Source organism: Apus apus, chromosome 4 (assembly GCF_020740795.1).
Source record: "Apus apus isolate bApuApu2 chromosome 4, bApuApu2.pri.cur, whole genome shotgun sequence".
NCBI lineage: Eukaryota > Metazoa > Chordata > Aves > Apodiformes > Apodidae > Apus > Apus apus.
The window spans coordinates 480,314-496,093 of record NC_067285.1 but is presented as its reverse complement, the minus strand read 5'-3'; positions in this window follow the sequence as shown (position 1 = coordinate 496,093).

Sequence of the window (15,780 nt, the reverse complement as noted above, 5' to 3'; positions counted from 1 at the left end):
AAACCTCCAGGGATGGGGCATCAACAACCTCCCTGGGCAACCCATCCCAGTTCCTCACCACCCTTAGAGTGAAGCATTCCCTTTTTTCCAATCAGCAGGAACCTCACCAGACTATCATGACCTCTCAAATATGATGGACAGAAGCTCAGCAATTTCATCCACCAGCTCCCTCAGGACCCATGGGTGAATCCCATCAGGTTTGTGCACCTTCACATTCTTTAGATGGTCACAAACCTGCTCTACACCTATGGTGGGGCATAATTCATTCTCCCAGTCCCTGCTTTCACTTTCTGTGGCCTGTGTGTTGAGGCTGGAGAACATGCCACAGAAGACTGAAGCAAAGAAGTCATTGAGGACCTCAGCCTTCTCAATATCCTGTGTTGCTACCTCACCCATTTCCCTCAGGAGAGGGCCTGCACTCTCCTTGGATGTCCTTTTCTCCCCAGCATACCTAAAGAAGCTTTTCTTATTGTTCTTAACATCCCTGACAAGATTTAATTCTAGTAGGGATTGTAATAAGTAGTTTAAACTTGACAAGGATAAGTTGAATAGCAGACAAACAAAAGGCCTTGTAAGTTGGTTTGGGTTTTTTTAGTGCTATTCAGAGCACTACTGACTACGTGCTGCTCAAAAGCCTTCACAGTAATACAGGCTAATTAAAACTAGGTCCTCTCATTTACTCCTGCTTCCTAGGAAGGCACCTATAGTCACACATACAAACCCCAAGAAAATTATCACCTTCCTGTCACCCTCTCGATGAGGTCTGCCCCTTCACAAGGCCCATCTAGTGCATAGCCAAGATGATCAGAATCTTAGTCTTGTTTTTACGGGAAGAACTATCAGGTAGCTAAACCTACCCATAATTACAGAGGCTTTTCTCCACTCAGAATGCACCAGCAGGAGCTGCCCTGTGCTCACCGCTCAGCAGGACAGCCACAGCTTCTCCCCGGGCTTCTGCAGGAGGAGGGGGCCGTGGTTGAAACCTCAGCCCTATTACAACCTAAATTACCATACTGCAATTGTCAGGGTGAATGTTACCTTGAATAGAAAACTGGGTGAGGTGCACCATGAATTGAACTGGACAGTTCCTGTTGGGTGTAAGCTCTTCTGATTTTTGCCCTCTGCTTTTGTTTGGGAGAGGATGTTCTTACTCTAAATACCAAACCTGGTATTTGGAGACTGTGGTGCCAGGCTGGTGCCTTTTGAACTGTCACCAACAAAGATGACAAAACCAATACGTAAGAGAAAAAAGAGTTTAGAGAAGTTCCGCCAGAATTCTGTGGCATGGTAAAGGATCTGGGCCGCTAAGAACAGTGTTTTCCTGTATTTTGCCCTTGGAAATTATGTTTTGATTATTTAAATTGTTCACGATGTGCCAGACTGAAAAACAGTATTTTTGTTTGTCATCTTAAGTAATGTCTGACAACATCTGAACAATGAAAAGGAGAATGTGTTGGAGGGGAAATACGAGACATATGAACACTGAGAGTGAGTGGAAGGAAAAGGGGAAAAAATCTAACACTGTCATTAATCAAGGTGTTGGTTATAAAGGCCCCAGATTGTGTCGTGGTGGTCTTGCCTTTGGGCAGGAAAACTGACATTTGTGTTTCATTTGCAAATATTTAGCACAAAGAGTGCTGCCTAAGCAGTTCCATTTCCAATATTTCAACACCATTACAAATAAATTCCCATTTCTTCAGAATACCAACTTTCTGCCTACCCTTTAGTAATTCAGACAGAGCTCTGTTGCTGCCTCCTCCTCTGTGCAAGCAGCAGCTGAGAGAAGGATGCAGTGCTCACTGTCTCAGCTCAGCCTGGGAACCAGGGCCTGCTGGGTCCCCACTGCTGGTGCACAGTCATTTCCAGCAGCACAAAGCCAGCACCAGCAGCTCTGAGCAGAGCCCTTCTGATCCCTGTCAGACAACAGCTTTTGCTCCCAGGCCAGTGCCAGTGTGCTGGGGGTTCAGGCAGACAGGTCTGCCTCATTGTCTGAGGCAGAATTGTGTTCATCTGCTCATTCTGAGGCTTGGGTTCCCTCCCTGTGCCCTGGGCCCTCCTGCCTGTCAGCCTGTGCACAGTGAGGTGCAGGGGAAGGTGCTGATCCCCCCAGAAGAACTGCCCCTCGGGGGTGGCAGGGCAGGCTGCCCACCACAGGGACACACCTGCAGCCCCCTGTGGCAACAGCCCCTCAGAAATGGATGCTAATCCTGCAGAGGAAAAAAGTAAAATCCAGAAACTGCTCTACCCTTTTCCAGCACAGGAAAGGGAAATGGAGAGAAAATTCTGCCTTCTTACATATCCTGGTCTCCAGGGAAACGGAGATCCACTTTGGTTTGAAATGAGGAAGTTTAATTAAAAGCTGACTTTTACCATCATTTATCTTTCAAGACATCTTTGGCTGTAACTCTAACTACACCTCTAAGGGGAAAATGTGCAAGCTGGATAACCAAGGGGGTTATTAGGAACAGCCTGTTCTTGAAACCACTGAGAATTCAATTCTCCTTTTTTTGAAATGATTTTTTCCTCTTCCTTTTTCCATCTTTTTGTGCTTTTATTTTACTAAGAGACAACTAGGCACTTCACTGATGAAAGTCTTGGCCACGCTATAGGCATGCCTGTCCCTGGAAACTGTTAAGATACAACAGCCCTGATTATTTTCTTAAATCAGAAAAGAAAGACAAGCTGCAAGAAGGTCCTCTTCTTTCTGGGGACAGCAGGAGCGAAACCTTGGGCACGGCAGACCTGCTGTGGCCAGCACTGTGTGCAAAGTGCCCCCAGCCCAGTGTCCTGCCTGGTGCCAGCTCGCTGATGTGGGGGTCGCAGGGTGGGCCCAGAGCTGCAAAGCTCTCAGGGGTGCACCAGCCTGCACTGCAAACTGGGCCTCGTCCTGCTCCCTGTGGAAGCTGGTCCAGCCCTGCAGCGCATCCGTGTGCGCGGCACTTCAGGGCACACGGGGGCATATTCCCTACGGATGGAAGAGTTTGTCTTCTCCCATCTGTGTTTACTTCTGCATATTCTCTCTTATCTCATGGATCCCAAGAACGTGGAGTTGTCGTTCATTTCACCAGCCACAAAACCAGCTCTAGCTTTTCAGAATGACAGGTGCTGAAGGAACTCATCAGGGGTTCAGTCAGTAGCACTAGAGTGCTCATCAAGCCTCACTGACATTCAACAGGCAAAGCCAACGTGCACTTATTTCACTGGGAGATGTGAGACCCATTCCAGTCTAGGACAGGCCAAATGAATTCTTTATGAACATCCAGGATTCTGCTTTAAATCAAAGGCTTTTTATCACGAATTATTTCAGCTGATTGCTCTCAAAGTCCTCAGTTCTGCAAGAGAATGAGTATCCTGCAAGGAATGACTGAGCATTCTCATTCCCAAGCACCGTGAGCTGCATATTTTATATCACATCAACATTAGTATGAGGGGAACTGAAGATAATATTTCAATTTTGTTTCTTAATCTCACACTTCAATTAAGCAGCATGGATCCTGCAGTTAACCTCCTTATGTTATCCTTTACTGGCAGCTCTTACTTACAATTCCCTTTCTGTCCTTTTACTGGTTGCATGGAAGGGTGATAATTTTCTTCTTTCATCAGAGGAAATCAGGATCAAGTTCCCTGGTATCAGTGAAGTTATCCTGAATAAAGCCAGTAAAAATAAACCTAGAACTGCCTGGAGAAGCATTGCATTCTGTATGGTTATCTGTTCTCAGCCAGCTGATGAAAATGGTTATTAAACAAAAAAGCTACAATTATCTTAAAGCTGCAAAGGAGGCAAATATTGTAAGACACTCTGCATTGAGGCACAGCAACGAGGGGGGCAGTATACCATGATATCCCATGCCTATTAAAAGCCTTTTACTGAATATAATGGCTATAATTGCAACATGTTTAAGATGATTAAAGGAATATTACTGTGATTCTTAAAACTCACGTGCCTTCTTCATCAAGAAGAAAGCCTACAGAGAACAGCCTGTGTTTATTTTAAAAAGTTCCTCTAAAAGAACACATAATTCTTTCAATAAACATAACATAAGGGGGAAATTTCACACATTTTCCTATCATTAGCCTCTCTGTAAATACTGCCAGTTCTATTTTTAGAGAGGCTAATAGTAATCACTGCAAACCAGCTGTTCCCAACTCTTCCCACCAGCACAGTTGGCTAACAAGCTTCTGCTGTGGGGATCCCCCGTGGTGAGAGGCAGAACAGCTGTGATGCAGCCTTGACACCAGAACCTTGCAGGGGCAGGTGGGAAGAGGCAGGGGTCACACCCTCCTCAGCCCCAGGTGCTCAGCCCCAGGGGGATAAAAGCGCCCACCTCCCCTGGCAGGCTCCTTCCTTGGGAGCTGCTGAGGTGGGTGTGTGCCGGTTCCATTGCTTGGTTTGGTTTAGCCTTTTATGCTGTAACATACAGGCCCTGCTGACCTTTCTGTGCACCATCATGCTTTCTTCTCAGTCCTGTGAACGTGTGGTTGTATTTCTGGTGCTAGTGGAGCAGCTCAGCCTTTTAAATTTGTGATGATTTCTGCCCCTTTTCAGTTTCTTGTGTTGCCTTTCATTTGTGTGTCTGTTTGCTTTTTCTGCATATGTTATCTATTTATTTAGGTTAACCAAATGTTTTACTAACAAATTCAGAGCATATGTTGCTATATTTTAATAAGACTCATCCTTAGGGTTCACTCATCTATTTCTTTCACTTTTTGAAACAAAAATCTATATCAAGCTATGGAGAATAGCTTTATATAGAAAGCCATGACTATTCTTGTATTTTTCAGTGTCTCTTACTTTAGAACTGTAAGAGCAAACTTGGTTTCCTACCTCAGCTGAAGGCAAATGTTGGTAAAACCTGTGTACCAGAGCTGGTACACAGTGGTTCCAGTGTGAACCAGTAGCTGAGCAGAGAAGCTGAACACTTCTCTCTGAAGCTTGAGTGTCACCTGCAGCTTCATGAGCTGGGGAAGTGCCCACCCTGGCAGGGAAACACACACTGGCTGTTGCTTTGCCTCTGCAGCTTGTGACTGGGTTGCTGGAAGTAAAACGAGTCTATTGAGGGACATATTGATTGACTTTTGATCTGTTCTTTCTTTTTGCCTTCTCATTAGGCTAAAACCTTCTCAGATACTGCCAAGTTAAAGAATAAATGGTGTGATGTCACTGTGCTGATGCTGCACAGAGAACTCGAGTGAGGGGGCTGAACTGGGCAAACATTTGAAAAAGGAGCATTGAAGGTCCTGTTTTAAGAGTATTTCCTTAATTTGGCATCTTTCACTTTCTCTCCCTGAAATATCCATGAAAGTGTTTCTCTGTTACTGTTGTGTTTCAGAATTCTAAATACAATTATGAGCTCAAAACTACCTGAAAAAATCAGCACTTTAATTAATTGAATTATGTAATTGGTTTCAATCCTAATGCATTTTCTTATGTCATCTTGGATAAAATTATTCTAAAATATTTTGGGCTTTACACAAACAAATGTAAATCATTCCTTCTTTGAGTACTGCTTTGCCATTGATCCATTTTTTATGTTCATAACTTTTGCCCTCTGGTTCACAAATATTGCTCATAATTAGGATTTAATCACCTAAGTAACCTTAAAGAAAATCTGTTCCAGGAAATGCATAATAAAATTACTAGTCATGCCTGCTTTTAAAAAAAAAAAAAAATCAGTAGTGATAACCTGAAGAGTAGATCCTATACTTCCAAAGTGGAGCTGCATGCAAGGTAAGGAACAGGTGCTCTGTTTACTCAACCCAGGTGATGGTGAGTTTTTCAGAAGTTTGTGTAACAGAACAAGCATGAAGATTCAGGCCTGTTTGGTTATGCATTTAAGGCAACTGTTCCCATGAAAAAAGCAGGGTAGTAGGTAACTGCAGGACAACAGGTTTTTTTCTTTCATAATTCAGAGATTTCCTATAAAAGGGAAGGTTTTTGAGGTTCACCATGCTCTGCTGCAAAATGGGCCCCTGCCCGGGGAGTCTGTTGAGGTCAGACGATGCCACAGGAGGGGATTGTTCAGGTGAGCCAAGGCAAGACAACGGAATTTTACAGAACCAGAGCTTTGCACTAATGCATTCCTGGCAGGCTGAGATGTTCTGGTCTTCAGCTGTACTGGCTGCACAAGACCCTGCACATGCAGAGGTCCTAACAGGGCTTTGCCCACTCACCTCAGAGGATTGTTGCCAGTGTGGTTTGTGTGCTGTGCTGTGCCAGAGTTCCTACAGGTAGGGAGGCAGCCTTTCCCACAGGGTGCAACAGGCATCTCAGGCTACAGCCTTTAAGAGGATGTGCCAGGTTCTCTCCTAGAAATTAAAAAAAGAAAAAAAAAGCTTCTGTAAGGAAATAGCTTCTAAAAGAATCTCATTAAATAACCTTCCTTTCTCATTTAGTTCAATAAGCATGGTGTAAGTCAGCAAAAAAAGACATGTCTGTGAACTCTGAAATTAATCTCAGCAGGTCAGGGCTTGATGCTTTTCAGATGAGTGGAAAAGCCACAGATTTTTAGCTGAGATCTTTAATCCTTGTGTTTGTTGTTGTTTTAAAAGAAAGAGCCCTAAAATAAATCACTTCCATGTGTAATTTCTAGAGTTGTGTGTCCTTCAGGCCCCTCCAGCAGTGTTCTTTCCACGGAAACACAGAGCAGTTCACAGTTTTCAGATTAGACGTTTCGCGTGCAAAGGAACAGCCCTTCTCTTAAAACATGTTTGTTTTTCTCTCTTAGTACTTTCATCTGGAAGAAATGTCATATCAGCAATTCCTGAGGATTTATTTCAAAAGCTGCCACTTCTTGTTTGGCTGGATTGCCAGAATAACAAGATTAAAGCTCTTCCCCCTGGAGTCGGTTGCCACAGGTAAGATCATTGGTCATAGAGATAATTCAATAACAATTGTATTTGTCTTCTATTTGCCTTACTGTAATCTCATTGTAACAGTCAGACTTCTATGTGCTTTTGTTTTGTGTTGACCTCAGTGCAGCAGAGAGGTAGATAGGCTTAATTTTGTTTACTGAAACTCAGATGAACTGAAAGGTCCAATTAATATTACATAGTTAATTTCTAAACTCTTAACTTTAGAAATGTAAGACCTGTTTGTCTTTTCACTGATGTTTTGCAGAATTCTTGTTTTGTGGACTAGAGATGACTGTTTTTACAGCGTTGTGGGTGAGGTGAAAATGGAGACCCACAGTTACAAGCCTCATGTCTCTCTTAAGTGACAAAGAAGGACAGTTTAGTCCAGGAAAGCTCCCCGTTAATCTGGTTTTGATGGCTGTCTGATGTGGTATGGGCTGTTAGATGAAGTGGCTGTCACTGATCCAGGTGGAGAGTGTGAGAAAGTACATGGTGTTGCTGTGACCCTGAGAAGTGCTCTTGCTCTCACTTTGCCATCATGACCAAAACTAGCTTATCACTAGTTTTTTTAATGACCATTTAAGTTGTTCTTGAATCTTTGCACTGATTGTAACAGGATTTCTGATTAGAGCTTCCCCAGGTCAAACTAAAAACATAGCTTGGGTTGTAGAAATGGTGCCTTGCTCCCCATGCAGGGAGGGAAAGCTCCACTCTGACACTTTTCTCTCTAGAAATGCCTGCAATATCTGGCTGGAGGGCTGGGCAGGGTCAGCCAAGGACACAGTCTCTGTCCTGGTTGCTGCAGAGGTTGCAGCCAGGCAAGGGCTGGCAGGAAGGAGCGTTTGCCGTGGTGTGGGGCTGCAGCAATCTGTGCCAGAAATGCCAAGGGGTTTGAGGCAGGGGCTGCCTGGCAGTGCCACCCTGCCTCCAGCTGGGGGGATGTGGGCTTTGGAGGCTGGAATCTCCTGTTGCTTTCACTCAGGTTTTTGCTTTAAATGCAGCTGAATACTGAACAAATGCAAATGATAATACGGTGCTTCCATTTCTTGACTGCGTTGAATTGTCTTAAAATATTGCCACAAATGTTAATCCAGTGTTGAGCAGCTGCCAAAGAGTTTGGTTTGTTTTTCTTTCCTAGTGGTAAAGAAATATTATGACAGAAACTACCAAGCTTTCTTCTTACTTGCTTTGTTGAATTTTAACAGTAAACAAGTCCAACTGCAACATGAGGAAATAAACACAGCAGCCTGTGTTCTACAGAAGATCTGGTGTGTTGCTGGGTATTAACAGCTATGTAAGAGAATGCCATTAAAATGGCAAAACGAAGCAGAGACAAACAGGAAAACGGGTCAAGTGTGGTTTCTGTATCACCTGCCTGGGGGTCACAGCTGTGTGGTGCAAGGGGGAAAGGAGACAACTCCCCTGCATTTGGACAAAGTGCCCCCAGATGTGCCAGAGGCAGCCCGGAGACTGGTCAGGGCTGCTCCAAACAGCAGAGCAGGCAGCAATCCAGGCATTTTACTTGCTAAACAAAAGCAATTGTTCTCTGAGCATGGTCATACTGACATTATTTCAGAATCTTGGGATTTGTCTAAATGTTAAGTTTTTAAGATAGATTTAAAAAAAAAAAATGATGTGCTACATAAATGTTGCATGCGATGTGTGCCAAGCTTCCAGGCTGCTTCCAAGAATAGCAACACTAGAGCTTTTTTAAAAAAAAAACTTGACAAAATTAAGCAAAAATAGGGCATATTTCTTTCTAATCTCATTATAAAAAATGGCTGAGCAGCTGTAGCTCAAATTTAGCCTGAGGAATGCACTCAACAGCCCAAACAGTTGAAGATCAGCAAAATTATAAACAACTGAAAATGATGTGTTTGTAATTGGAACAGTCAGTATCAGACTTTAAAGTGATAAACAGGCTTTGCAAAGAAAGATCAAATACTAAATATTGAAGTAGTATATAGTAAATAGGCATAAATGTCAACCTCAGATTGTCATACCAGAAAGCCTTGGGCTGTGTTGTTTTCCAGCTCTGATGTTGGTGATTGAGAAGTGTGGGTTTGCCTTGTGGGGCCCTTTCTGCTGTAGGAAAGATAAGAAAATTAAGGAGGAAAAATATTATTGTGTTTCTATTTAAATACATTAACTTTGTTCTTATAGTTGCTACTGTTTTCTGGTTTATTGCAAAGGAGTAAACCTTTTAGAAGGTATATTGCTCTGCTTTTAGAAAGGAATTCTACAGAAGAGCTACCCAGAGAGCTTGGTAAGAACTCACTACTTTTTTAAGGTATCATAGACTTTTTTTGGCTCTTAATGCTTCATTCTGTGGTTAGACATTAAAATACTTTGATAGTTTACTAAATAGTGGTTTTAATTGACTGCAAACAGGTGCTGTGAGGAGGGGAGGAATTATGTTATTTATATGTTACTTATAATGATGGGCCCTCACTGATAAGAGGGGGAAATGGTTTGTGGAGTTCTAGTCAGAAATGTTCTATGTTGTTTCTCTGAATAAGGCTGAAGTAAAAAAATGTCTCAGATGTCAGACATGGGGATTAGAGCTGAGAACTTCGACAGCAGTTCAATTCACCTGAGATTGTCTTTAGAGACTCGGAGCAGCAGGGTGATTTAACCTGAGCTAGAGGGCGGTAGATGTAACGCAAGGATTTGCCTTCATCCAAGGTCCTGAAGGGACCTGGATGAATCCTGAAGGATTCATCGATACCAACAAAGTCTGTGATGTAAACTGAGCTGAGTTGGGAGGATGGTCTGTGGCAACTCTGCCTCAGCTGTTAGGCTTCATTTCTTGGGTGTGTTTTTCATCTAGACCTGGAATGAATTTGCAATGTTTGTCTTCATTCACTGATTTATTTTTGCTGTTGTTTAAAGCTGCCTGTTCATTGAAAGAAAAATCTTTGTTGCCATTCAGACATCTGCTTCCCCTCCAGTGTTGTTATTCACCTGTGACTGTTCCTGGAGCATTTGTACTGGTTCACCTGACTGGTGTAGAATTATAATGTGTTCCAGATCTAATTAGCAAAGATGAAAAATTCAGCCAGCATGTTTCAAAAATTATCTCAAACTCCAGTGCACCGTGCACTAGTTGGGCAGTGTGGTGGGGAACCTGGGACACAAGCCTTCTGTTTCCAGGACTGCCAGGGGATGCTGGAGAAGCCAGGGAAGATGCCTGGTTCTGCAGAAGGCACAGCCCGTGCCTCGGTGCCCTCTGCTGTACAGAGGGGATGAGAATTCTTTTAGAGAACTCCTCAAGCCTGCAGAAAACCTTGCACCACACAGGAGCTGGGTGGCTTATGGCTGCATCTCCTGAAGGGATCTCTAGAGTGATTTAGGAAAAATCAAAGCCTAAAGATTCTCTGTGGGTGATGGAGTTTAAGTCAATGATTCTGAAGAGGGTGCTTGGAAGGCCGGGTGCCAGTTTGCCATCTTCCCAAGCACACAGGTGCAGTCAGTGGCTGCTGCTGCAACCAGCAGCAGGAGCTGTGCCTGCCTGGCCTGAGCACCCCCCTGCTGCATTCAGATCACGTTCAGACCTGGGTGGTTTTAGCAATAGAAGACATGTCATTTTTACAACACTGCAGTTCTCTGTGTGATTCATTTTTATCATTTCTGTTTAATAATAGATTCAACTTCATACTAAACTATTTTAAATCTAATTGTATTCCCAAGTAGTTCTTTACAAGGTGCATTTTCTAAGTCATTTTTTCTTGTTAATAATGTAGCTCTTCCATTTCTGCCTTTGTATTTAATTATTATTTGAAGTAATTTTCCAATCTGTGAATCATGACTGTATCAAAAGGCATTCTGGTAGTTGTAGCTCACTTGGCGAACTTCTGGTTTTAGGTTGTTGGAATCCAGTCAATTTGCTAAACCTGCAAACCTCAGCACTCCTGATCATCAATCACACATTGGCTACAACCAGTATGATTGTCCAGAGCACTGGGAAAGTTTGGCAGAGATGCTGCTGGATATGAGCTCTGGGGATGCATTTCCCCACAAAACCCACAGCAGCAATTGCACAACAGTGAATTTAGTCTGTGCCATAAACATGGATTTTAAACCTCGTGCACTTTTGTTACTCTACCATAGTTACTTACACAGCACTGCTGGTCTGTTGTGGTTTTAGTTTGTAGTCCAGTAGTTCTTCCTTTATGGCACTTTTTTGGTGGCACTTTGTCTGTCCAGGATATTTCCATTGAACTGTGGTAACAGGTAACTCCTCTTTTCTGACCTCAGGATTTCTGTCCTTCCATGAGGTGTTGGCAGGCAGGTTCTGCACTGTTTCCTCACAAGCTTAACTCCCAGTGGAACAGCAGTGTGGCTGGGTTGCAGCCAGCATGTGGGACACATGATGTGGTCCAGTTTGCATCTAAAAGTGTCCCCAGGGATTCCAGGAAATCATTTGTTCAGCCCTGTTCCTGTTCAGTTTTTTCAAGTCACCTCGGCTGCAGTTTGGGTGCAATTTCAGAAAGCTCTGCTTTTCACTGGCTCTCAGTTGGAGTTTAATGGTAGCACACTTCAAAGGAATCATTCTGATTAAAGTTTGAGAGTTCTAGTTATGGTCTGTGAGGGGGAGGAGGGAGGAAATGGTATTTTTATGGTTTTTAGCTGGATTTTCCTTAACTGTCAAACAAGTAGCTGTTGGTTGACAACACTCAGTTTTTCCTGTGCTGCTGATACCAGTCAGCTCTTGTCCTGTGGCTGATAAAAAAACACAAGGAATGCAAGATTGGAATGAAGTTGAAAAGAAATAAGCTTCAGGTAGGTTTGTTCTCTGTTCCAGTGAAATCAAAAGGCATCCCCATCCTGTGGCAGTCACAGGCTGTGGCAGCAAACTGCACCTGTAGCTGTGGTCTTGCACAGCCTGCACCTGAGATCTCCTTGATGGGAGGGATCCATTTCCACTTGGGTCCCAAGTGTCTCTTCCAAGAGAATGGGTCCAGAGGGATGCTGCAACTGTCCCTCAGGATGCTTGGGAAATGCCTTGGAGCTCCTTGGGGAGCCCTAGAACCTGCTCCAGCTGCTCCTGCCTCTCCTTGCTCTCCTGCTGGGGTCTGCTGTTCCTTTTCCAGGGCACTTTGTCAGTATTGCTGCAGTTGACATTTCCAGAGAAGTCAAGTCAAACAGTGTGGGTAATCACGTCCTAAAATTTGTTTTGTAACATTCCTTTCAGCTGTAATTACTGGTAATTTAAAATCAAATCGCTCTGCTCTAAATAATGCATGTCCTTCCTGCAATGAAGGATTTACCAAGACACTTTGAAAGAGCAAAGGCACCACGTTGTACTGAGAGCAGCAGCCAGAGCTGCGAGCAGTTCACCTGTGGAAAGTGAGGCAGGTCAGCCTGTGCAGTTGGGCTTTGAGGGGAGATGGGAAGTGTGACTCCAGTGATCCAGCAGGACAAACAGATTGTGAGGGACTGGATGGAGACTGTTTGCAGTGCTGCACTTCCCATAAACCGTCTGTCGATTGAAAATAAAGGTCAGGACAAAAAAATGTCGTTATCTTTTGTTTGGAGACTGGGCACACACTTCTTGAAAGATTTAATGGATTTCAACTTTTGCATTTTTGATTGAATCAAAATTGACTGGAAGTATTATTTAATTCTTCAAATCCAGTTAGGAAGGGAAAATGGCTAATTTAGTTTTACTTCTATGAAGCCTAATTTACATGTATTTATAAATACAAATAATCAGCATCAATATGATTTCTGAAATGGATTGTGCATGTTTTGCACTCTGTTCCTGTGTCCCCAGACAGGAAGCAGCAGGTGACAGATGCCTTGGGTCCTGGGGCAAGAAGAGCTCACAGTGAGGCTGGGAGTGAGAACCAATGCAGGCCAAATGGTTTCAGAAGCAGAAAATAAGAACAGTGCCCTAGAAAGATGGAAAAATTTAATTAATCTTTAACTTAGTCTAGTCTGTCCAGAATAGCCTGAGATTTTTGAGAAGAGAAATGGAGCCCATCAGGAAATCAGTATTAATCTTAGATATTACAGTAATAGTAATACTGTACATGTCTAAAATATCAGTTATTTGTAGCTCTAAAAATTGCAAACTAAAAATCATTAAACTTCACCAAATAAATAATTTGAGGTAGTAGGTAGTAGCTGCATATAGAATAATGGCAGCTAGCATTGCAATCATCATCAAGACAGTAAATACCAGGCATTCACTTTGCCTCAACTACTATATGTATCTAAAAGTTCACCCATCTTTCCAAATGCTGGAAGGTTGGGCCTGGTTGTTTTTTGAGGTACCTTCCAGCTTGTTCTATGACTCTGTGTTCACTGAATTGTTTTCACAGGAAACTGAGCTTTATTGATAACCTTGAATCTACATCACTGTCCCCTTGAATTTCTGCCTAAAGACGCACAGAAGGGATTCAATCCATGCTGTGCTTTCTTTGGGATTCTGGGAAGGGAGCACTACTCTGTGGAGCCAGCTGCTCCAGGTGAGTGTCTGTGTGTGCAGGGGTGAGTGGCTGTGCCTTCACTCTCCTGTGATAAGTGTGACACACAGGGTGCTCTCCTTGAGAGCTTCTTCACTTATGGTGTTGTCAGGCTTGGCATCCAAAAGGGGTCTTGCTGGTGAGGGTAAATGAGGAAAAAGAAGTGATTCAGTGTTATTAAAAAACAAACTGTGACTCTTAAACCCTTCAGTGGAGGCAAAGAGGTGGTGATTGTGTAAGAGGAAGTCTTAGTTACTTGTGATGTGGTTACAGAAACAGAAGATGAAGTTTCAGCAGAGGCTGCTCAGTAGAGTCAGCAGAGAAGCAGCAGGACAAGAAAACTGGGCCACTTCATCAAGATGAACAATGGTGAGTGTGCCAGCCAGGCACTTCAGAACAGTGCAGGTAAGTGCCCAGGGAGGGGACATGAGAGCCCTTCATCAGCACAAGTCTGTGGAGGGGAAAAATGAAAATATGGCTCTGCCTCAGAAAAAAGGTGGAGCTGGTAAAAATCACAGCTGGGTCAGTGTAGCCTCTGTGCCAGGAGACAGTCTGGGCCAAGTACTTGGCTGCCAACACTGGTGGGTGAAGGAGAAACAGTGGCTGCTGCTGCTGGGGGTGCAGCTACCCCATTTGTCCACACTCTGGAGCACAGACCTGCTGCTGCTGAGGAATTTAGTGCACTCTAAATACACCAGAATTGTTACAAGCTGCTTGGTATTGTTCATCCACATCCCAGAAGCCTGATAGTGTTTGTTGTGTTTTCACATTGTGTTTGAGCCCACATTCTTCAAAGACAGGCACAATTTCCTCTGTATCACACATTCTCCTTTTTTTCCCACAGAATTGCAGTTATAAATTTACATTAGGAGGGTAAAATTAAGAAGTTGTCAGCAGAGAGGAAAAGATGCAACATAATTTGCATTATTTATGGCCTGATAGATTCCAAAAGTCATTAATAATAGAAATACTGGGCATATTCCCACAGAATAACTCCCCTCATATTTAAGCTTTCCTGTAATGAAGGGTAATTACTGTGGACACCGTTAGTATCAGACTGGAATTAGGGGTGTTCAACTGTGATTTCATTAAAGGGAACACTGTACATTCAGAGTATGAATGAACCACGTAAAATGCTCAGCAACATGGTGAGAAACAAATATCAGCTCAAAATACTAAAAATGAAGTCAAAATACCAATGTACAGATAATGACTAAGAGTTTTTCTTAATCTCATTTCCGTGTATGATGTCACTAGAGAACCATGAGTGTTTCCAGAACTTCATGTGATTGTCTTTGCATTTTAAGGCCTTGTTTCTGATCCCTGTTTTGAGATCAATTATAGTTCAGTAGCATTGCTTGATTACCACTATTTACTGCCAAATTTCACCAGGTTTTAACACAACCTGAGAGTGAGCAGTGCATTCTTCTGGATAGACTTGCTGGTGCTCAATGTTTATATCTTTTTTTCCAGATCAGTGGACATCTATTTTAGCATGGATGACTATTTTAGCATGCACAATATGTAAAAATCTGCTTGCTTGACATTTGAAGTCATCAGGGCCTCAAGTGAAGTTGCAGACTAAGATGCCGTCTGTATGATCCTCCTGGCTTGGCTTTTACACCTGCAGGAGAGCTCCTTCTGTGCAATCTGCAGAGAGATTCATCTGCCATTAGGGAAGCTCAGCAGCTCAGTGGGTTGGCAAGTGAAATGCCTTCTCAGAAGATCTAAATCCAGGCTTGTCTCAGACCTCATTTTGTCAGTGTCACGCTGGTTTGTGTGCTCCTCAAGCAAGGACTGTGCTGGATGAGAACTACTGTAGGTCAAGAGGGAAGTGAGCTGAAGAGGGGTGCCAGGAAGCAAGCCCAGCACCAGGCTGCCCCAAGTGTTCCTGACACCTGCCTCCAGCCACATCACCTCAGAATTGGGGAAATGTCAGCATCTGGGAACACTGGCAGAGTATTCCATCAAGGAAACCAGCGATATATTAAAACAGACCTTTGAAGATGCAAGATTGCTCCCTTAAATACAGTGCACTGTGTTAGAAGTCCAGTCCTAGTTCAGCTGTTACTGTAGTCCCAGTGGCAGACCCGAGCCCCAAAGCTCTGCAGGTCCCAGAGCTGCCCATGCCAAGGAACCAGAACAGGCTGTTGCCAAATGCTGTGAAAACACCAGAGATGTCCTTGTCCAACCAGTGGAACTTCTGCCCAGGGGAGTACAGCTTTACTGATATGAACTCTCCCCTGTACAATTAGGAAATCAATTTATCTTTGAGCATTGGTAATTGTTACCTAAAGTAACAAATCAGGGTAGTAACAAAAGCATGTCTTGTGTCAGAGGAAAGGAGTAAAAGCCCTGAACAGAAGAAAGCATCCTTGTGGGGACATCTGGCCACGTACTGCACAGGCATGAGCTGGAAGAGGTTTGGTTGGTTTTGTTTCACAGATGTGCAGACACT